General features: G+C 36.5%; 2 long non-coding RNA genes across 2 annotated transcripts; one reads left to right on the forward strand and one right to left on the reverse strand.

Moving 5' to 3' along the window:
* Nucleotides 1–5,711: 5,711 nt before the first annotated feature.
* LOC121019257 (uncharacterized) lies at nucleotides 5,712–17,240 on the reverse strand. The gene is made up of 2 exons (XR_005785589.1): nucleotides 17,141–17,240; nucleotides 5,712–5,987 (listed from the first exon to the last, which is right to left on the reverse strand). It is a non-coding gene; the product is annotated as an uncharacterized LOC121019257 (long non-coding RNA).
* Nucleotides 17,241–17,544: 304 nt separating this feature from the next.
* LOC121019648 (uncharacterized) lies at nucleotides 17,545–20,658 on the forward strand. The gene is made up of 2 exons (XR_005785802.1): nucleotides 17,545–17,710; nucleotides 20,517–20,658. It is a non-coding gene; the product is annotated as an uncharacterized LOC121019648 (long non-coding RNA).
* The last annotated feature ends 2,102 nt before the right edge of the window (nucleotides 20,659–22,760 follow it).

The following is a 22,760-nucleotide window of genomic DNA, read 5'->3' on the forward strand; positions in this document are numbered from 1 at the left end:
ATAAATGATTACTCCCATGTTTCTGATTTGGACATCAGCATGAATATAGGAAATGCAGGGGGGGAGATCATGTTCAGAAAAAACAGTGGAATTAGTTTGGGACATTAATTCAGTGATTCTCAACTGAGGGTGATATTTTCCCCCTAGGGAAACACTTGACAATGTCTAGAAACATTTTTGGCTGTAACAACTGAGAGGCATTCTACTGGCATTTAGTATGTAGAGGACAGATACACCGCTGAACATCCTACAATGCGTAGGACAACCTCCTATCTTCAAAAAATTGTGAAAATACGAACAGTGCCAAGATTTAGAAATACTGGTTTATTTTAGGGTAACTGGAGAATTCCAGGATGAGATCTGGTCCCCCTACCTGAAGCTTAGGAGAGAGACTTGGTAAGAAACCTTATCTGTTCAATTGCTAGAAAAGGTCCTGCAGTAACTGAGCCCTTCCCTCCTTTCATGTAATACTTTGTACATGTTTATTGGCAATTCTGCACCCTAGTATAGAGTGTGGAATCACTCAATTGATGAATAGGTTTTGAAGAAATGGTCTGCTCTCCAAATATATTTCCCTTTAGGTTTGTTTTGAAATAGCAACAAATGACAGTTCTTCAAAGAGCTTTGAAAAGGACTACATAAATTCGTAAAAATTGATAGTGCAATACAAGGCATAATTATTGAGCCTTTATGTGAATGATTTTTGCAAGTGTATGATTATTTTGGTCCTGGCACCAAAAAAATCCATTCTTCCTGAGAGAAATCATTATCATTTTCACCATGTTCTATTTTCTATTCAATCAGAAATGGGGAAATACTTGTAAATGCTTTAAAGGAATATTCCTGTCAACGTGCAATCACAATTTTCTTTGTACATGATGTTCATTCATGGTAAAATAATTTGATTTGAGTCTTCAAGAGCTAGCCAAAAAGAGAATGCTTAGATGCAACACATTCACTTCACACAATGCTCCTGTTGGAAGTCAGGCTTTTTATGTAGATTTCTGCAGGTTCTCCCTAGTGAAAATCTACTTTGTTATTCCCATCAGGTCTTCTCTGCTCAGAGAGTTTCCGCATGTGGGTGATTGTTTTTCTCGCACGGACAACAATAAACAGCTCTTCCAAGACTTCGTTTTCCTCATTACTTTTCTCAGCCCACTGTGTGAAAATACACATGTTTGTTGCCTTTCAGAAGCGCAAACACTTCTGGAAAAAAATCCAGGAGACAGATGTGCACCATCTTGATGCTGCCTCATCCCAGGTCTCAAACTCCTCTATAGATAAGGGTCTTTATTAGGGGGAAAAAAAAAAAAAAAAAAACCACAAAACACAAGAAAAGATAGAAATCGGAGCCATTTCTTATGAAAGTTAGTTTCAGAAAATTCCCTTGGAGGGGCTCCCGGGTGGCTCAATCGGTTTAAGTGTCCAAATCTTGGTTTCGGCTCAGGTCATGATCTCCCAGTTCATGAGTTCGAGCCCTGTATCGGGCCCTGTGCTGACACCTTAGAGCTTGGAGCCTGCTTCAGATTCTGTGTCTCCCTCTCTCTTGCCACCCCCCCCCCCACTCTCTCTCTCTCTCTCTCAAAAATAAATAAACATTAAAATTTTTTTTAAAATATGTCAAATTCAGATTTATTTTTGGCATTATCCAAAATAATAACAGGTATGAGTTTACTCAGTAATCTGGCAATGGACCTTCCCATTCCTGACTCCCCCCTCCCCCCCAGATGCAGATAAAACTTCCCTATCAGCCTCAGGAATACGGAAGGTCAAATTCTCATCAGCCACTGTGAGCCCAGAGACCACAGATCCTCCCAGGAACACTGACACAGGCCATTTTCACCTGGGGTAGGGGAGGTCCATGAAAATCAGAATACCAAGCTCTCTACATACTCTATGCAAATCTCATTTTTGCTGCTGATCACCAAGCTCCCAAAAAGGGAGTAAGACCAGTCAGTGCCTTTTCCTCTGTCAGGACCCTGACCAGAGGCTCTTAAATCTCCCAGCCCTGGTTGGCTGCCCCAGAAACTACTCAACTAATTAGAGATGGGCGGACTGTGGTGGCAGGACTGGAATTAGATGAGAGAGCAACAAATTCACTTTCAAGCAAACACCTTTCAAAACTCTTTCTCAAAGTATTAAAATGATCATTTATACCTTCAGCATGAGAAAAAAAATAAAGGGTGATTTTATTATTGCTGTTGCAACACTGGTAATATTATAGGAAAAAGTTACGTTACGTGAGAAATATTCAGGATTTGGCTTAACATGGCTAATATTTCTTCTTTAGATTATTGTAAGTTAGAGAAAGATAAATATATGATTTCACTCATATGTGGAATCTAAGAAACAAAACAGATGAACATAAGGGAAGGGAAGGAAAAATAAGATAAAAACAGAAGGGGAGGCAAACCATAAAAGACTCTTAAATACAGGGAACAAACTGAGGGTTGTTGGAAGGGAGGTGGTGGGGGGAGATGGGCTACATGGCTGATGGGCATTAAGGAAGACACTTGCCGAGATGAGCACTCAGTGTTATATGTAAGTGATGAATCACTAAATTCTATTCCTGAAACCATTATTACACCATATGTTAACTAACTTGGATTTAAATAAAAATTGAAATTAATTAATTAATTAAATGAAAAATAAACACAAATTAAAAATTATTGTTATATAATTTATGAATTCAAATGAAATTTTTATGCGTCATAGGAAGATCGGTGTTATGCCTCATAAGCAGGATAGAATTAAAACTTGCTAATTGGGGGCGCCTGGGTGGCGCAGTCGGTTAAGCGTCCGACTTCAGCCAGGTCACGATCTCGCAGTCCGTGAGTTCGAGCCCCGCGTCAGGCTCTGGGCTGATGGCTCAGAGCCTGGAGCCTGTTTCCGATTCTGTGTCTCCCTCTCTCTCTGCCCCTCCCCCGTTCATGCTCTGTCTCTCTCTGTCCCAAAAATAAATAAACGTTGAAAAAAAAAAAAACTTGCTAATTGTCCAATGCCCTTACTAAAATAATAATCATTCATTTCACTATCAATAAAACAAAATAACGAAAAAAATCCTTTGAGTCAGTACATTTACCAGAGACAGTAACAGTCCTACAGCATTCCAAATCCAAAGAGATGGCCTTATAGCAGATATCAGCATTTGCCTCTTATTATTAGTTTTATGTATGCCATTATGTATGGCATAATGGTTTGGAAACAGAGATGACCCTCCAGTTGTTCAAACTGTACAAAAGAGTCAGTGATATCTTCATAAAACAGAAAACCTGAAAATGAATCTAGGACAAACCTAAAAATACCCAATTTTCAGTATTGAGGCAATATTACAATATTAACATTTGTTGAAGATCAAAGAAATAATAAGTAAAAGAAGTAAAAGAAATAATAACACATTCAAGACCCCACTGTGTTTATACTTCAATAATAAAAACTAATCTTTGATTTATAAAAAATGCTGTACTGGAGTTGAATGAACAAAGAAGTGATCATTTTTAACAAATTATTTTCTCAAAATATAGATGAGGGCCAGGATATTCTGATTCATATTTCTTATGCTTTGCTTGAAAAATCAAAATCTTTGTAAACATTTAAGACTTGAGGGGGCTCCTGAGTGGCCTCAGTCACTTGAGCATCGGACTGTGGCCGAGATTATGATCTCAAGTTCATGAACTGGAGCCCCGCATCTGGCTTGCTGCTGCCAGCACAAAGTAGGCTTTGGATCCTTTGTCCCCTTCTCTCTCTGCCCCTCCCCCACTTACATGAGCTAGCATGCAGTGTGCTCTCTCTCTCAAAAATAAACACTTACTTGGTATTTAACCCCTGTAAGTGTACTATAGGGCTTCAATGCTTCAGTTTACACATACATATGACATATCAGGGAATTTATAGAAAATCATAAATAAATAATACACTAAGTTATAATCCCCATCCAAAAATATTCTCAACACCCATGCCATTTTTCCTAATTCATATTTGTAAGTCAGTTATATAAAGCAATGTTTCTCAAACCCTAATGTGCGTATGATGACCGAGGACCTTGTTAAAACACAGATTCTTATCCGAACAAGCTCCCAGGAGTGTTTACGTTACTGGTTCATGAACCATTCTTTTCAAAATAGAGGACCTTTTGATCCCACTAAATGTGTCTGAATTCAATGTTCAAGAAGGTAAAACTGGTAGTTTAAAAATATGAAATATGTAACTAGCAGTCTTTATGTATAAGCACTGTATTTATTTGAGTTTGGAAAGAAATATTCTGGAGCAAATAATAGTCGATCTAAGTCATTTTAACCTCTTCTGCATTGCAGCTTATGAACAGAAAAGTAGGACATTAATTTTAAAAACGGAGTGGAGAATAATTAAAGGAAATGTCAACTGCTGAGTTGATTATTTTCCTAAAATTTTAAATAGAGTGCTTTTTGCCAAAAACACTCACAATAAAATGTAATGTCAACTGCAAATTAGGGGCAATTGCAGTACAGAAAACTCTTAGGCAGTACTTGTCAAATCCCTGATTTTCACGTTAGACTGGCATATGAAAAGGAGAACACTGCATGATTTTTCTTTTTCTTTATCCTTGGTATTGTGTCTTTTTCCTACTTGCGCTGTAGAATTGAAGTCCGCACAAATCCTTTCTCCAAATGTTGAGTAATAAACACCAGCCTCTTCATTTCCTAACAGCACTCTGTGCTTAAGGGGTATGACTCTTGTTTCTTCTAATGGAGTCACAGTTTTGATCCCACACAATTCTTTGAAAAGCATGTAAAGAGAAAGCTGCACTTTCCTTTTATCTGCCAGGTTGGGCCAGGATATTCTATTATGCACTGGCATTTGAGTGGGAAACCTAAATGATAAATACACCCTGGAGGTGTGGTATTTCAAATTCCTCTTGGTTTAGAAATGCCCTGGGGGAACTAAGGGTATTATTTACTGAGCATTTCTAAAATGGTTCCCTGGGATGCATTGTTGTTGGTACTTTGTCTTACCCACCTAGTGGAATTGTGATTTGTTTTATAGTAAAAATATATTAAAATGACCTTTCAATCCCTGTAGCTAAAAAGAAAGCCACTTTTGAGGCCAGGAACCACCATTTAATTACTTACATGATTTGTCACCTTCTGTTTATTTTTGTCTCCTCCCTGGGGGCAAAAGTCTTACAAGTATCTTATAAGTATTCTTGCTTTCTTGGCTATTTAAGTTCTTGGATTGTCTTTGATTTTTATTTTAATGTATATAAATATGTTAGAGACTTCCAATATCTTTCATTTTGTTCTTTCTCCACACCCTATATGTTTATTCTGTTATTTGTAGAATTTTTTCAGAGTTTTTCAACATACAAATAAATACACTAACTAAAATGAGAAGAAAAGGAAGGCAAGACATTTTTTGTGTGTGAGAGAATAGTTTAAGTCATTTAAAAGGCTGTATTGACAAGTCTATATCTTAATGTATAACTATCTTGATATAGATGATAGATAGATATTTGTAATCTGGGCAAAAAACAGCAGAAGCAACCTTTCCTATCCCATTGTGAAAGTGACAAAAAAAAACTAATGCAAAGAAATCTCTAACTAAAATAAGAGATACCAAATCTACCTGTAGCCGGGCGCAAAGACGCAAGGACACCTGGCCCCGGGGAGTCACAAATAGATCCGGTTTGGCCATTCGCTGCTGCTGCTGACAAAATCCAAAGGCAGAGAAATAAATGGTGGGAAACAAGGAAGGAATTTATTTCAGTGATGCCCACACTGGGAAGACAGCATGGGCCGTCAAAGACTCTCCAGAGTGCGGAAAGTACTTCCAGATTTACATAAGGAAAATGTGGGGCAAAGATGGGTGGGTAGTGCAGGTCGAATGGACCACTCTCTTGGAGTCAATCGTGGGTGATGTCTTGCCGGCTCAGGGCAGTCCTTATGCTTGAGGGGGTAGCTTCCGTTCCCATGGTTTGTCCTCAGGGTCTTCCACCTGAGCCAGGAGACAAGCTGGAAAGAAGAACCCAACTAGAAAGTTTGAGGTCAAAATGGAGACAACTGAAGCCCTCGTATACCTAACACGACAAAAAACTGTGTAGAGTCCCTATGATATGGCAAGCTGCCATAGACACTGCCAAGACAGAAATATGTGTAAGGTATCTAAAACTCTATGGTTTGTTTAGGTACCGAGTAATTTAGTAAATTTCCCACAGTAAATTGTCACTGAAGATATTTATTTCTCTCCCTGTGTGAAATAATTTCTTTATCCTGCTGTAAGAAATAATAACAGAAATGCTACAAAACCCATATAAGGAGTGTTAAAAAGAAAACCACAGGCTCAAAATGGTGTTACGGCCCCAAAGTAAATCAAGACTAAACACCTAACCTAACTGCAGTTTCTCCCCAAGGAATATAACCTTTCACCAGTCAACTTGGGAATTTCTTGATCAGCATCAGAAATGTACTGATACACCTCTTCTGTTCCCCTTAGGAGTGTGACCTTGCCCAAAACAGTGGACTCTTTACTAATAATTTCCTTTTTTCCATTCTTTCTCTATTTGTAAAGATCTTTCCTATTCTGTAGCCCTTTGGAGCTCCCCTATGCTTGTTAAATTGGATGCTGCCCAATTCATGAATCAATTAGTAAAACTAATTAGATCTTTAAAATTACTTGGTTGAATTTTTCTTATTTAACTGTAGGATTAACAGGATTGGTCCATCTGTATAAATGAGACCAAAATGTTCCAATCTGCTATAGAATATTTGTGCTCTACACTAAGCATGTGAATTTCTGGAGTTTTTTGAGCTTGCAAATTCTGAAAGATAACTAACTTAGTGGTTTTCAAAGGATGGTCCCTAAAACAGCAGCCAAATAGTATCATCTAGGAAACTTTTTTTTTTTTAATGTTTTTATTTATTTTTGAGACAGAGAGAGACAAAGCATGAGCAGGGAAGGGGCAGAGAGAGAGGGAGACACAGAATCTGAAGCAGGCTCCAGGCTCTGAGCTGTCAGCACAGAGCCTGATGCGGGGCTCGAACTCACAGACTGTGAGATCGTGACCTGAGCTGAAGTCGGACGCTCAACTGACTGAGCCACCCAGGCGCCCCTAGAAAACTGTCTTAAATGCACATCTTTAGGCTTCAACTCAGATACACTGAACCAAACTCTCTGGGGTTGGGGCCCAGAAACTACTATTTTAAGAAGCCTCCTAGTGATTCTTATAAACATTAAGTTTCCTCTGACCTAACTCCCTTTTTATCAAAGGAGAATATTAAAATCAAGGGGAGTCAACCAGGTCATAGAGCTAAAAAGTTGCAGAACATAAAGTGTAGCACATAGTAGGTACCCAGTTATACAATCTGACCCGTAGCATAATTAAAGCCATAATATAATTAAATGTAAAAAATAGAATCATTTTATGTCTGAATTATTTTTGCATTTTGTGTAATACTGCATTTTCCTAGTACCAACACCAAATCAAATATTGAACCTAATCCTTAAGATCACTTTGTATAATTACTTAAACTGCTGATCTGATGATGGCAAGATGTCGTAAACGCAAGATGAGGTTTCAGTCCCGAGAGGATGTGTCAGTTATTAGAGAAGTGTGTTTTTGCCTTGGTCTAATCCTAATTTGAGCCTGAATTAGGGAGACTTTTGGTTTGATTGTTGAGAAGGGATTATAGAAGATATTGAGCAGAGAAACAGAAATGGCAGAAGGATCATTCTTCAGAGAAGTAATGAAAGGAGTATCTCTTTTTTGTAATGTTCATTTATGTATTTTGAAAGAGGGGTGGGGATGGGCAAAGAGAGAGAGAGAGAGAGAGAGAGAGAGAGAGAGAGAATCCCACGCAGGCTCCACGTCGTCAGCACAGAGCCAGATGCAGGGTTGGATCTCACAAATCATGAGATCATGACCTTGACTGAAATCAAGAGTCAGTCACTTAATCGACTGAGCCACCCACATCCCCCAGGAGTATATTTTAATGTATCTTTGAGTGTATACATCAGAGAAAAGATCAGTGATCAGTAAAAAGATAAGATTCTGGTTGCCTTTAAACAAATGAAATATAAATATTCCTGTGTCTTCAACTTGTCATTCTCTATTAATTACTTTCTTTGTCTATAAAAAAACCCAGATGAACACTATTTTTAAAATAAATTTAAGGGGCGCCTGGGTGGCGCAGTCAGTTAAGCGTCCGACTTCAGCCAGGTCACGATCTCGCGGTCCGTGAGTTCGAGCCCTGCGTTGGGCTCTGGGCTGATGGCTCGGAGCCTGGAGCCTGTTTCCGATTCTGTGTCTCCCTCTCTCTCTGCCCCTCCCCCGTTCATGCTCTGTCTCTCTCTGTCCCAAAAATAAATAAACGTTGAAAAAAAAATTTTTAAATAAATTTAATTTCCATAAATCTTCATTAATCTACCATGCTAACTTCATTCTTTCCTTCACTCAAATTCTTTTATAACTACGAAATTAATTCAGGTTAAAAGTTGAAAACTAGAAACCAGAACAAATCAAAGATGAAGCATAAGTCTTTGAAATGTCTCTAGCTGATATGTTTTCATATTAGTGTTTTCATAGAGCATGTATTCATTTGTTAGCCAAAGTGGTATGATGTGACAGTTGCTCTGAAGCTATTTAAAAAATAAACTAATTTTGTAATTTTCCATTTTAGTAAATAGTCTTTTGAAGGCATAATTACAATGGATATTTAATATTGCATTATATAGACATGGCATAATTTGCCAGTCACGCGTATTTAGACATTTGGGTCATTCCCAGGTCTTCATCATTATGCTAGATTCTGTGATGACAAACATCCCTGTAGTATATAAATAACAAATTCAAGCAGTTTATCTCTGATAATATTCTCAGCATAAAATCTAAAAAGTAAAAATTAACTAAAATCATTTAGAATTTTGTTATCCATGGCAAATTGTCCTTCATAGCTCCCTAGAAGTATATGATATTTACATCCAACCTTTAGTGTATAGAACTGTTCCTTTTTTTATCTTTAAAATTTTTAGAGATCAAATAGTAATATTGTTGTTTCTGTTCCATTAATTATGTTATTACTGTCATATTTTAATATTTTAATAATTATTAGCCATTTTTATTTCCCATTCAAGCATTTTGCCCATTTTTAATGATGTGTTCACATAGTTTTTGTTGATAAGCAAAAAGCTCTTTAAGTGTTAAACTTTTTCATTTCTGTTGTAAATGCTTATGGTCAATATTTTGGAATGAACAACTTAAGAGTGATGGAAAATTTTATTTGTGTTATTTTCTTCTCAAATTTTAAAAATCTATTTTTCTCTCCCACTATTACAAAAACTGCTCTTGCTAAGGGCATCCTTATCAAAATACATGTCACTCCTACATTCACCACCAGCAGCAAATGGTGTTGCCCCTGGCTTACACCTTAAAACTTTTCTGTTTTTTTTTTTTTTAATTTTTATTATTTATTTATTTTTGTTTATTTATAATTTTTTAATATTTTACTTTATTTTTGAGAGAGAAGGGGGAGGGGCAAGGGAGAGTGAGACACAGAATGGGAAGCAGGCTTCAGGATCTGAGCTGACAGCTCAGAGCCTGATGTGGGGCTCGAACTCACGAACCCTAAGATCTTGACCTGGGTGGAAGTCAGATGCTTAACCGACTGAGCCACCCAGGTGCCCTTTTTTAAATTTATTTTTGAGAGAGAGAGACAGAGACAGGCAGACAGGGCACGAGTGGGTGAAGGGCAGAGAGAGGGAGACACAGAATCCTAAGCAGGCTCCAGGCTCTGAGCTGTCAGCACAGAGCCTGAACGCAGGGCTCAAACCCATAAACCACGTGATCATAACCTGTGCTGAAGTGGGACATTTAACCGACTGAGCCTCTCAGGCACCTTCAAACTTTTCTGTTTTGATTTCCCTGGTTCTACTTCAGTGTTTTGGACTAAGTCCTTCATTTCTTCTTGGGCTTCTCTTTCCTTGCACTCTCCTGAAAAGAAAGGTTCCTCTGAGTTCTTCCCTTGCTTCTGTTTTTGGTCATACTCACACAAAGAGAGAGATTCCCAAGAGGCAGGAGGGTATTGGACTCAGATTCAGATGAATTTAGTTTTGTCTTAAATCTCCAGCTCTAGCAGCATTTTATTTTGCAGATAATTCATTTTCCAAAATAATAATCATAATAACAATAACAACAACAATAATAATAACAATAATTGAAACCATCAGACTCTCAGCATTTAAGTACACAAATTGACCTATGTTCTTACAAATATTTTGCCTTCCTCTCCTGTTAGAAAAGTCCAACTGCTTGCCTTGGTTAAGATATCTCCTAGACTGCTGAAAACAAACAACAAACACAGCACAAAACAACACTATCAATAAAACTCCATCAAGAAACAAACAATAGCAACAAAAATTGAAACAGACTCATAAATACAGAGGACAGGGGCGCTTGGGTAGCTCAGTCGGTTGAGCATCTAACTTGGGCTCAGGTCATGATCCCACCTTTCATGGCTTGGAGCCCTGCGTTGGGCTCTGTGTGCTGACAGCTTAGAGCCTGGAGCTTGCTTCGGATTGGGTGTCTCTCTCTCTCTCTCTGCCCCTACCCTGCTTATGCTCTGTCTCTGTCTCTCTCTTTCAAAAATAAACATTAAATAAATTAAATAAATAAATAAACAAATAAATAAATACATACATAAGGAGAACCAACTGGTGGTTGCCAAAGGGGCTGCGTGGGGGGATAAGCAAAATGGGTCAAGGGGATTCAGAGGTACAAACTTCCGGTTATAGAATAAATAAGTCACCTGGGTGAAAAGTACAGCATAGGGGATATAGCCAATAATATTGTAATAGCCTTCCTTGTGTGGTTACAAACTGTAACCACACGTAGGGTGGTGAGCATTTTGTAATGTACGTCAAATCACTGTGCTGTACACCTGAAACGAATTTAATATTATGTGTCACTTATATTTCAATTAAATTATTTTAAAACAATAATAATTAATTAACATATGGTTGCTTCAACTCTCTCCTGAAAACACAGAAATTCTGACTTTTTCCACAGGAGCAAATTCTCTCTTCTATCTCCCTCTCTCTTCAAAATGACAGCCATAGGGGCGCCTGGGTGGCTCAGTCGGTTAAGCATCCGACTTCAGCTCAGGTCACGATCTCGCAGTCCTTGAGTTTGAGCCCCGTGTCGGGCTCTGGGCTTATGGCTCAGAGCCTGGAACCTGCTTCAGATTCTGTGTCTCCCTCTCTCTCTGCTCCTCCCCCGTTCATGCTCTGTCTCTCTCTGTCTCAAAAATAAATAAACATTAAAAAAAATTTAAAAAAAACAAAAACAAAAACAAAATGACAGCCACAAAACATATATGCTCAGGAGCCAGAGTACATGAATTCAAATTTTCATATACGCTGGGTCCAAGGCCAAAATTATGTGATATCAGGGCACAAGTCAGAGCAGTAGATCGATGAGGAGGTAGAAGGTTATTATTTATTTTTGAGATGATTATATGTAACATATTTCAAAGCTGATGGAAAGGGAAATATTTTTTTTAATATAAATTATATTCTAGGCTCCAGTGTCACTCTCTGAACAATGGTGAAAACTTTAAAAATACCTCTCAGAGTTATGGTAAAAATTATATATAAGGTTTATGTTAGTTGCCTGAAAATAATAAGGATTTAATTTTTAAGACATTATATATACATTCCTCCTCATCATTTAAAAAATTGCATCAACATTAATTTTATCAATGCAATTATTCCCCTGATTCCCATTCGCTCCTCAACCCTCCTGGAAATTGGAAACAGGCAGAAGAGATTACTGGGCATTTTCCAATACACCCCTGAGCTTGACTTTCTATTGACAAGACAATTAACATAATCTATTGGGACAGAAGTTAATTTGTAGATTTTTGTCTGTTCAAATTTCCAATTATTGCTGTCTGGTGAAACTAATAATTCCAGAAATTAGATTTACAGCTCTACCAGAGAGTAATCAGTTTTGTATCTAATCAAGGACCCCTAACATTTCTTTGATGTGCACATATATCTACTTCTCAAATGCTCTCTGGCCCATTCATAACATCTTTCTTATGATGAGTTGAATAACTTTTTGACAAGAATTCATTTTATTTTACTCATTTTAATGAGTCATGATTTTACCCTTTGAAAAGATACATACTTGAATTCACTGCAATCTAGTACTTAATTCCAATATTCACAATTATACTGCAAAATAAGACTATTTGTCTCTGTTCATCCGTTGAGAAATATGAAGCTCACACATGTTGAATAAATTGCCTGATGTTACACAGCTGCTGAGGGTTGGACCTCGAAATAGAAGACAACTTTTGCTCTATGTCATGCTTTCCATATTAAGCAAAATGGCTACATGCTTATGTTCTACCAAGTCTGAGATAAGTTAAAATAGTGAATCTTTCCAGCATTATTAAATTTATTGAAACATTTTTGGAAAAATATATAATTTAAATTGTATGCCACAAAACATTTTTGTAGTGCATCCAAAATTATACAATTTTTATGGTTGTTCATGAAATACACTTGTTTCAAGCCAAATTCCCTGACTTCAGGATATTCTCTGCCATTGGGATACATTAGTGAAACAAGATTTAGAAGCACTATTGATCTATGGCCTCTCCCAATGCATCGGACAAATAACATATCATTCCTATGCCCAATGAAACATAGTTTGGTGGCCCAGATTATTTAAATTCCAAACCATAAGTTAGGATTCATATCAGAATTGCAATACACAGACCTGGCAGACTGACTAGATTATTGCAAAATTTATGGTTCAATTGAGCCTTATCATGTAGTTAAGTAGCCTTTGCCAAATAACTAAAAACATATAAAACATATAAATATAGAGGAGCATGATAAAAGAGTGAACGGTATCTACACCGATGAACACAAAATGTTGATATTCATTAAGATTTTTAAAATACATAATATTACATGTATTTTTTTGTCTCCCTATGAAAATGTAAATGATAACCTGTTTACATATATTTGCACTTTTAGTATTAATCCAAGTATATATGCTTTGTGTCATATTTAAATATTGGAATGTCTTTCTTGGTGGAACTTTAATTAAATATTTGCTAAAAATCCAATGATTAAATAACTTTATTTGAATGACTATAATCTTCCAAGAAAGTTTAATGATTATTTTGTCTATGTGAAACACCAAGCAAATAAGCATGCAAACAAAAAATGTGTGAACATTATATTCTAAATAGACGTCCTTTTTATTATATCACTATTGATTTTCCTATAAAATTCACTCAAAGAATTTTTATCTTTTCATTCAGAACAATTATTCTATTCATGCTAAAATTTCTCATATGTGCAGCAAAATTAATGCATCCAAGGAAGATGAAATAAAGGGTACTAAATGTACTTTTCTATGTGAACCAAGTGGAGTACTTGACACAAAATAAATTAAAACAAAATAAATTAAACACAAAGTAAAAACCAAAGTTTTTAGGCATTGGACAGCAGGCAGCATGACACTGTGATGCCTGAGAGAACTGGAATTTACAAAGTGAGCTCTACAATTGCACCCGTTTAATACCTGCAGGTATTAATATGTGCGTAAATATAGATACATTTTTCTCATTTTTAACCTCTTTAAAAGATAAATGACTGTTTAGACAAAAAAAAATTAAATAGCGATGAATTTTGAGTTTCGTAACATACGTGGAAGTATAATGTATGACACCAGCAGCCAAGAGGATGAAGTAGAGGAAGGAACTATATCATTGTAAGGATTATGCAATATACATAAAGCAGAAAAATATTATTGAAAAATGGAGTGTGAATAGGGCGCCTGGGTGGCTATGTCCATTAAAGTCCGACTTCAGCTCAGGTCATGATCTCCCAGTCAGTGAGCTCGAGTCCCTCATTGGGCTCTGTGCTGACAGCTCAGAGCCTGGAGCCTGCTTCAGATTCTGTGTCTCCCTCTGTCTCTGTTCCTCCCCTGCTTGCACTCTGTCTCCGTCTCTCTCTCTCTCTCAAAAATAAAGAATAAAAGAAAAAGTTTTAAAAAAATTGGGGTGTGACTACCAAAAGGAGAGAAATATAGACAAAGACAGAGATGGAGGAGAGAAAAATCAAACAGTGGAGAACAGAATAAATAATTGAAACCTCAATTAATGCAAATGATGGCAGGGAAAGAAAAAAAATTGAGTAAAAAACAGATGGGACAAATAGAAAGTAAATAGCAAAATGATAGTTTTAAACTCAACCATATCAGTAATTATAATAAGTAAAGTTGGCTTAAACATTCAATAAAAACCTACCCGTGTCATAGGTAATTTTTTAAAAGACCTAACTATATGCTATCTACAAGAAAGTCATTCTAATTTTGCAGATGGGGTAAAAGTAAATGGATGGGGATAAAAAATCCATTATAGACTACTAGAATTTCCTAAAGTGGGACTTGTTCCTTGGGATTCCTACTGTGTGTCCAGCCACTATACAGCCTCGTGGCAACGGGGGCTGGAGCAAATGTTGATATTCTGGTGACTGCTACAGCAGTGAGGAAAACTGTCCTTTTTCTCTGACCCAAGAGTCTCCTGTCTTCTGCCAGCAACCATGAAACCGTGGTCGGCTAGACTGCCAGATTGCAAGAAGTGTACAGACAGGATAACAAGTAAGAAAACGTTTCAAACTCTTCACAGTCTGTGACAAAGTCCACTTCCAATTGTCACATGACTGGCAATTATGGACTGATTTTGATGTGAGACCTTGGTTTCTCCATCGGCAGGCCTTTTCACAGGCTGCTTGAGTGTTGTCACAACATGCAGCTGTCTTCCCTCAGAGAGGATAATCCAAGAGAGATGGAAAACCAAGTGGAAACTAACTTTTTTATTATCTAGTCTCAGCCATCAAATAGCATAATTCTACAGCATTCCTGTTCATTAAAAGCTAGTTAGTAAATTCAACCTGCACTGAAATAGAGCGGAATTAAGCATCCTTTTTTTGAAGGGAAGAGTGACAAAAAAAATTTCCGGACATATTTAAAAACCACTGGGTAGTATCATTCTATTTATAGGAAGTTATAGAAAAGGTAAATCTATAGTGACAGAAAACTGATCAGTTGTTGGCAGTGACCAGGGGTGGGACATAAAGACTGGCTGCTAAAACACACAAGGGAACTTTGTGAAGAGATGGAAATGTTCTACATTCTTATGCTCATTATGCAACGAATAAAACCGTGCACTTAAAACTGATGGGTTCTACTGTATGCAAGTTATACATTTATAAGTGTGATAAAAACTAGAAAAAAAACTGTTCATATTCATGAAATATTGGTTATTATTACACAGGGGTGTAGTGTTTTGACTTCTGAGAAAGATGACATCATTAGGGAGCATGGTTAGTATAGGTGGTTAATTCAATGACATGAGAGGAACTAGTAATTTGCAATAGAAAGTTGGGTCTCTCACGGTTTTCTAACCCAACTACTCTAAATTAGAAGACTAAAATAAGAGCCAGTAGTAATCACGTTTGTTTTTCTTCACCACCTCTTCTGTGAGATAATGAAGTACAATGAACCCAGCATCAATGGCAACATGTTTAGCAGTAATGGAAAACTTCGTATGAAAATGTCAGGCAGCGTTCTTGGAATTGGGTGATGAGAGTTATCGGCAAGCAATACCATCGCCACCTGGCACCAGTTAGAGTGCTGTTATCAACAGACAATGGGAGCAGGGGAAATATCCTCCTAGTAATTCAGAGCAAGAACATGAGGCATATCCTGAAGAGGCCAGGAGATCTGGTCCTCGGAGCACAAAAGAGACTTCCTTAGCCTCCCAGGACTATTCGGAGATTTTTTTTGGGGGGGGGTCTGGATTTTTCAGAAAAGTTTTCAAGGTAAATTCAGAGAAATGGAACATTATTTTAATCTGACCGATATGAATTTGGAAATATGAAATATAGTTAGACTAAAGCTTCAAGAGGGAGAGGGCACTGCAAAAAAGGTGAGCAGACACTCTTTGGAAGAAACATTCAGTATCTATTACAGTAAGGGATACCTGAGTTTCTTAAATGATCTCTTCTCACCATAAAATGGCCTGGGTTTCTGCTATCTTTTGTAACAGAATAATCCAATGCATCAAAGTTCAAAGTGAACACTATTGTCTAGCACTGACAAGGAACTAGAGTATATCTTTAAACAAACCCTTGATATGGTTATCACAAATCAAATAAAAATCATTTACTTTAAAGGAATTTGATTCAAATAACCCAAGAGGTTTCAAATTATTAAATTTATAAAAATCACCACAGTGCTCATTAAAGTGAAACTTCCTGGGCTTACAGATAGTCTATTCTATTTGGGGTGAGACCCAGGAGTATGAATTTTAAACAAACACCTTGAGCAATTCTAAAGCAAAGGGACCTCAAAACACACGTTTTGAGAAATACTGAAGAGACTAGTATTAATACTTAATAGACCATAATCTCAGCATTCTGAAACAATGCATGCATTTACATTACATTATAGAATAAAAAAGCTATGCGATCAAAAATTTAACCCTGCATGGGTTTTGATTTATTTTTCTTAGCACATTTGAAAAAGAATCTACTGGTACTAGGAATATTTCTATTAATATTTTTCAACCCCATGGACTCATTTTATACAAACATGTTCTTTTCATTATCTTCTTGGATCACTGCCATATAATTATTTATCTTTTCTGATACAAAGATTTTTCTCTTCTAAAAATTACTCTTGTTCTATAGCATTATCTAGAACATCTTGTTTAGAATTCTTTCTAGAAAGCAATTAACTGAAACTCTTTTGTCTGTATCTGATACAAAATTACAAGAAGTCTAACTTTCATACAGGTTTAATTACTACTAAATCAATATTATGTATTTAAATCTAATTATAGTATGAGAATTAGGATTCTGATGAAGAAACGATCTCATGGATAATTAGAAATTTAGTTAGCCTGTATTAAAACTAGCAGATTCTTAGTCTTGACTATCTTGATAAAGTACAGGATATTAAAAACTGACTTAAAGACAATAAATTGTCATAACAATAGTCATTATAATTATATGCTAGGTGTAGATAGACAAGGTATTTTTTCTTTTCTAACAGGTTTACAATTTGCAGTCATGACTTTCACCTTACCGCCAGCTAGGACTTAGCCCAGAGAGAAAACCGATCTCTTTTCTTGAAGTTTTCCTCAGAAGATTAAATCTTATGACTGCCGTTGTCATACAGCACCAATATTATATTATAAACCTAAATACAGAAGCCGTCCCCCGCCCCCCAAACTCCTATCTGTGGGGAATATGTTCCAAGACCAGTAGGGGATGCCTGGGTCCACGGCTAGTCCCGAACCCTATATATATACTATGTTTTCTCCTATACATACATACATACATATGGTAAAGTTTGATTTAAAAATTAGGCAGTTAGAAATTAATAACAACAATGAATAATAAAACAGAGCAGTTATAGCATACTGTGATGAAAGGTATATGAATGTGGTGATCTCTCTCTCACACATTCAAAATATATTGCACGTGGGATGATAAAACGCCTAGGTGATGAGAGGAAGTAGGCACTGTGACATAGTTAGGCTATCATTGACCTTCTGACAATACGTCAGAAGGAGAACCATCTGCTTTTCCACTGCAATGGACCGTGAGTAATGGAAACCGGGGAAAGTGAAACCTCAAAAAAGGGAGGACTACGGTATTTGCCATTACTTTTCACTTCCTTCTTTGCGAGCTTCTGGGGAAACAGAACAGATGTTTCACTCTATTTACATAATGAGTCTTCATGTATTTGAAACAGACTATTATTACCATTTTACTGTGTAATGTTAACAATTGTACCCATAATGCACAGGAAAACGCAATCTTACAGTGCTGAAATTTAACAACAAATAAGATGTGGTGGTGTGCTTTGAATGCAAATAATGTTTTCGAGTATCTCTTTTAAGTAGTCGATTACTGACAGTTGTGTAAGACTTGAATCTGAAAAATGCGACCGTGAAGGTACAAATTCTGTTTTCCTTCACACATCCAACTGTTTTTTTTTTTATATATATATGATTACTTACTGCTCCGTGCACCATCTCCTGAAAATTTTCAGTCCATTGTTTAGATTAGATCAAGACCTTTTTTCTTAAGCATTTTAAATGCGTCTATGGAGAATAATCTCACTCCACTGTTACATAGCTCTATGTTATACACACATTGTATGCTGTCCTTGCCGGCATCAGCTTTAATTTTAATTTTTTTCTTTTATATCTTTCTGCCTAGAAGTAAGTAAGCTCCTTGAGGAAAAGGATACTTGTCTTAGCCAGCAAATCACTGCCAGGATGTAGTAAGTTTTCAATTAATTGTTCTCAACCTAATTTTCAAGCCATTTCCCTTTTTGCCATCAATTCACATTCTTCTTGTTTTCTTGAATATTTTTTTAGCATAAGAATTTGTTTTCCTACTCTGCAAGAGTGCTGATTCTTAATTTGGTTTTTGCCTCTCACTTCTTGTTCTTTTGTAGTTTTAAAAACCCTCTTTTACACTGTTTTCATTTCTGTATTACCTTGAAAACCATTGTCGTTTGCATTCTTTCCTAACAGTCCATAAATAGAAACAATACCTCATCATTTTCAATATCATTGAATATTAAAGATACAATTGTTATTATTGAAATTACTATCATCCTTTCACTTCAGGCAAGTGAGAAAACTAAGTAATGAAGAGACTGAAACCAACCACATAAATTTCTTTTTTTTTTTTTTTTTTGTTTGAATTTTAGTTCAGTTCAATTTTGGTACATCTATCTGATTTTTATTAGTATTATGTATCTCTTTTTAAGAAGTTACAATGGCACTTTGGTTATTCAATGAAGTACTTACATACTGTGCAACAGCCTCTTGTTTCAACCCATTTGTTTCCTCAATTTCATAATCCTTTGAAGAGTCATTGTGACAGTGGAAAGCTAAGTGCCCTATGCTACTGCAACAGCGTTCAACAGAATGTAAACTGAAATGTAGCCCCATCAGACATGATTCTAACCCTCAACCACTACAACTTTACCTTTTCTTCTACCCTCTACCTGACTGGTTTTCTTAATATTTTTTCTTTCGAGAAAATATTCTCCTCTCCAGTAGGATGAGATCATCATAGTAAATCCAGATATACGGTAACCCTCCCAACTCACACTGCTCTTGGAACAGCACTATGATTGTCCCCATAGTAGCTTATCCACAGTGATTCATATAAGAATCGCAGTTTCTAAGAATTTTCATGGATTTGTTTCCTTTGGATACAGTTCTTGTGACAACACAAGATATAGATCACAAGATAAATAGATACTTGTGTGTGCATACAAACAGGGATGTAGATATACTTAATCAGGCTGACTCCGCTTAAGATTATTGCTCTAAATATCCATTTATTTTACAAATGCTTTTGATTCCCCGGGCCTGGGTGGCTCAGTCGGTTAAGCTTCTGACTCCTGACTTCTGCTCAGGTCATGATCTCACGGTTTGTGGCATTGAGTCCCATGTTGGGCTCTACACTGATGGTGTGGAGCCTGCTTGGGATTCTCTCTCCCTCCCTCTCTCTCTCTCTTTCTCTCTCTCCCTTCCTCTCTCCTGCTCATGCTCTCTCTCTCTCTCTCTCTCTCAAAAATAAACGTTAAAAAAAAAACAAATATTTTTGGTTGCCTTCTATACAGCAAGCCCTATGATCTGCATTCAGGATAAAATGATACAGTCGCTTATTGTTTCACAATGGTGGGAGTAAGGTTTATCAAATAGCCACAGAAATAAATATATATCTGAAAAGTATTAAGGTATGCTAAGTAGAAAAATTAGGGAGGTGCTTGCGAGAGAATTAAGTTTGAGGGAAACAAATTGAGAGGCTTCTTGGAAGAAGTAACAATTAAGCTGACACCTAAGGAATAAAATGCAGTTAAGTAGTAGATGAGAGGATACTTCAATCCTTGAGGCAAGAAAGAACATGGCTCATTACAGTTAAGCGTCTGACTCTTGATTTTGGCTCAGATCATGATCCCAGGGTCATGGGATCAAATCCTGTGTTGGGCTCTGTGCTGACATGTAACTGCTTGGGATTTTCTCTTTCTCCCCCTCTGCCACCCTCCCCTGCTCATGCTCTCTCTTAAAATAAAATAAAAAAAATAATAATAAGCATTAAAAAGAGAAGTAAAAAAAAATAAAGTGAATGGAGGGAGTGGAAGTAAAGAAATAACCCTTTATAGATGTATGAAATAGGAGACACATAGACTTGACAATTGGCACTTGTTTGCTGGAGATAATTTTAATTTTGGTGTTAGATATTATTTCTGATTATCTTTAGTTTGGAAGAGATTTATAATGAGCTAAAGTCAAAATAGACTAAGAGTATTCATACCAACAAGGGGAGCAAAGGGAAAATCATGCACAGATAGAAGGCATTGCATAGTGATCATTTACAGAAAGCAATTTACTTAGATATTTTTGTTGTCTAATATTCGTCTTGTCTCTCAGATTCTTCGGGAAATGAACACTGAAAGCAGATATTGAAGACTCCCTGATGAGACTCACATTTGGAATTAAAATGATCAGTCTGCTGCAGATGCAGATATCCATAAACATTTGACATTTTAAAAAAGTAAATACAATTACATTATTTTGTTGGTAATGATTTTTAAAATATAGATGTTTGGGGTGCCATAAATTACTTTTATGGGTTATTTTCTCACAAATATGTTGAAGTTACAGCTAGTTAAAATTTTTCTATTACTTTCCATTCCACTTATTTACAAGATTTCATTTGCTTTCACTGCCAACTCTATTGAAAAAATAGTCTAAATTCATTACTTAACATCGTGAAAACAAGTTGCCTCCCTATTACTACTGAAAACCATCATCAAAGATCATTATTTCCTACCCACCAAATGCAACAGTTTTTTCTATGTTCATAAACTACTTCATCTCTTTATTTTTCTCTACATTTCTTATGTATACTAAACTTTCTATCTTCTCTTATTCTATTTTTTTCCTGTACACATTTTTTCAACTTCAGCATTTACCAAAATAGCTTTCTCACTGAGTACTGCTTCATCCATTCTATAACTTTTCCTCTTTATTTTATGGCTTCCTTATTTACATCCACAAATAGATTTGCCAACTTGCTGCCCATGCAACAAAATGTGTTCATATCAGGATTCAGTATTTTCCTTCAGTTCCTTATTCTTATTTCCACTAACACCATACTGTCCTCCCAGTATCATAGGCTCCTTCACCATAAAACCCATTTTTAAATAAGCTTCCATAACAGAAAAATTATTTATAAACTATATGAGTCTTTTCTCTCTATTTAAAAATGCTTATTTGTTTTTGAGAGAGAGAGAAAAAAGAGAGAGAGAGAGAGAGAGAGAGAGACTGTGAGCAGGGGAGGGGCAGAGAGAAAAGGAGACACAGAATCTGAAATAGGCTCCAGGCTCTGAGCTGTCAGCACAGAGCCCAACACAGGGCTCAAACCCACAGACCTTGAGATCATGACCTGACCCAAAATCAGCTGCTTAACCGACTGAGCCACCCAGGCGCCCCGAGAGTCTTTTCTTTATTGCCATTCACACCACCTAAATGGATTTCCTAATTGATTGTCCTTGCCCATAATTTTCTCTTCTTAATTTCATCATTTACATGGCTCTCATATTTTTTTCCTCAATTATTGGTGGCTTGAGAGCACCCCCTTCACCAAAAACTTGCTTACAAACACATCCTAAATTTTTCGTATGAATTTCAAGGCAATTGCAATTCCAACTGTAAACTACTTTTCCAACTTCATCTACCAATAGTCTTTTCACACATTGTGTTTTTCTTCACCAGGGCTCCTGCCATTTTGAGAATGCACTACACATTTTTATGGTTTCTCCTTTAGGTTGGGTGCTGTATAAATACAGCCCAAGACCAAGATTCTTGAGAAAAAGATTTATGAGAGTCCTCTTGGAAAGGAAGTGTTACATTGAGCGTTTTATGCCACCAAGTTCATATGCTCGAATCTGATCCCTAATATATTGGTGTCAGGAGGTGGGGCCTTTGGGAGGTGGTTAGTGCACTTATAGAAGAACTCCCGGAGGGCTTTCTTGCTCTTTCCCCTTTCTACCATATGAGGACACAGTGAAAAGACAGCCATCTATAAACCAAGAAATGGGCTCTCAGCAGACACTGAATCATCCTCCAGAGGCTTGATTTTCGACTTCCCAGCCTCCAGAACGTGAGAAATAAATTTGTATTGTTTATAAGCTCCGCAGTCCATGGTATTTTTGGTATAGCAGCCTGAAGGAACTAAGACAGTGACTAAGAGAAATAATAAAAATGCAGTGCTCCTTTTTTGTTTTTAAGGGCATATTCTCTTTATCAGCATTTAATACTTTTCTTCTATAGCCTTTTACAATGAGTTACTTATATGGAGCAAAATCCTTGAGAACAAAGACAGGTTTTTTTGTTCATTATTTTTATCCTCACTCAACCACAGCTCCTAGTAAAAACCTCTACAGCATAGGCAAAAATTTTAAAATAGTTCTTAAAATGTACTGTCAGTAAAAGTGAATATTTTACAGGAAATCTTAAGAGTAGTAATCTCATTTTCTGGAAAAAAAAGGCCATTATATATTTTATATTTTAATGATATATTTATGGTTATGGATTTAAGGTCTTCTTTTGTATTTCATGTCAGACTTTTCAAAAAATTCATCATTATTTCTGTCACTGAAATGCTATTTG

Source organism: Herpailurus yagouaroundi, unplaced genomic scaffold, assembly GCF_014898765.1.
Source record: "Herpailurus yagouaroundi ecotype Mexico unplaced genomic scaffold, PumYag 28, whole genome shotgun sequence".
NCBI lineage: Eukaryota > Metazoa > Chordata > Mammalia > Carnivora > Felidae > Herpailurus > Herpailurus yagouaroundi.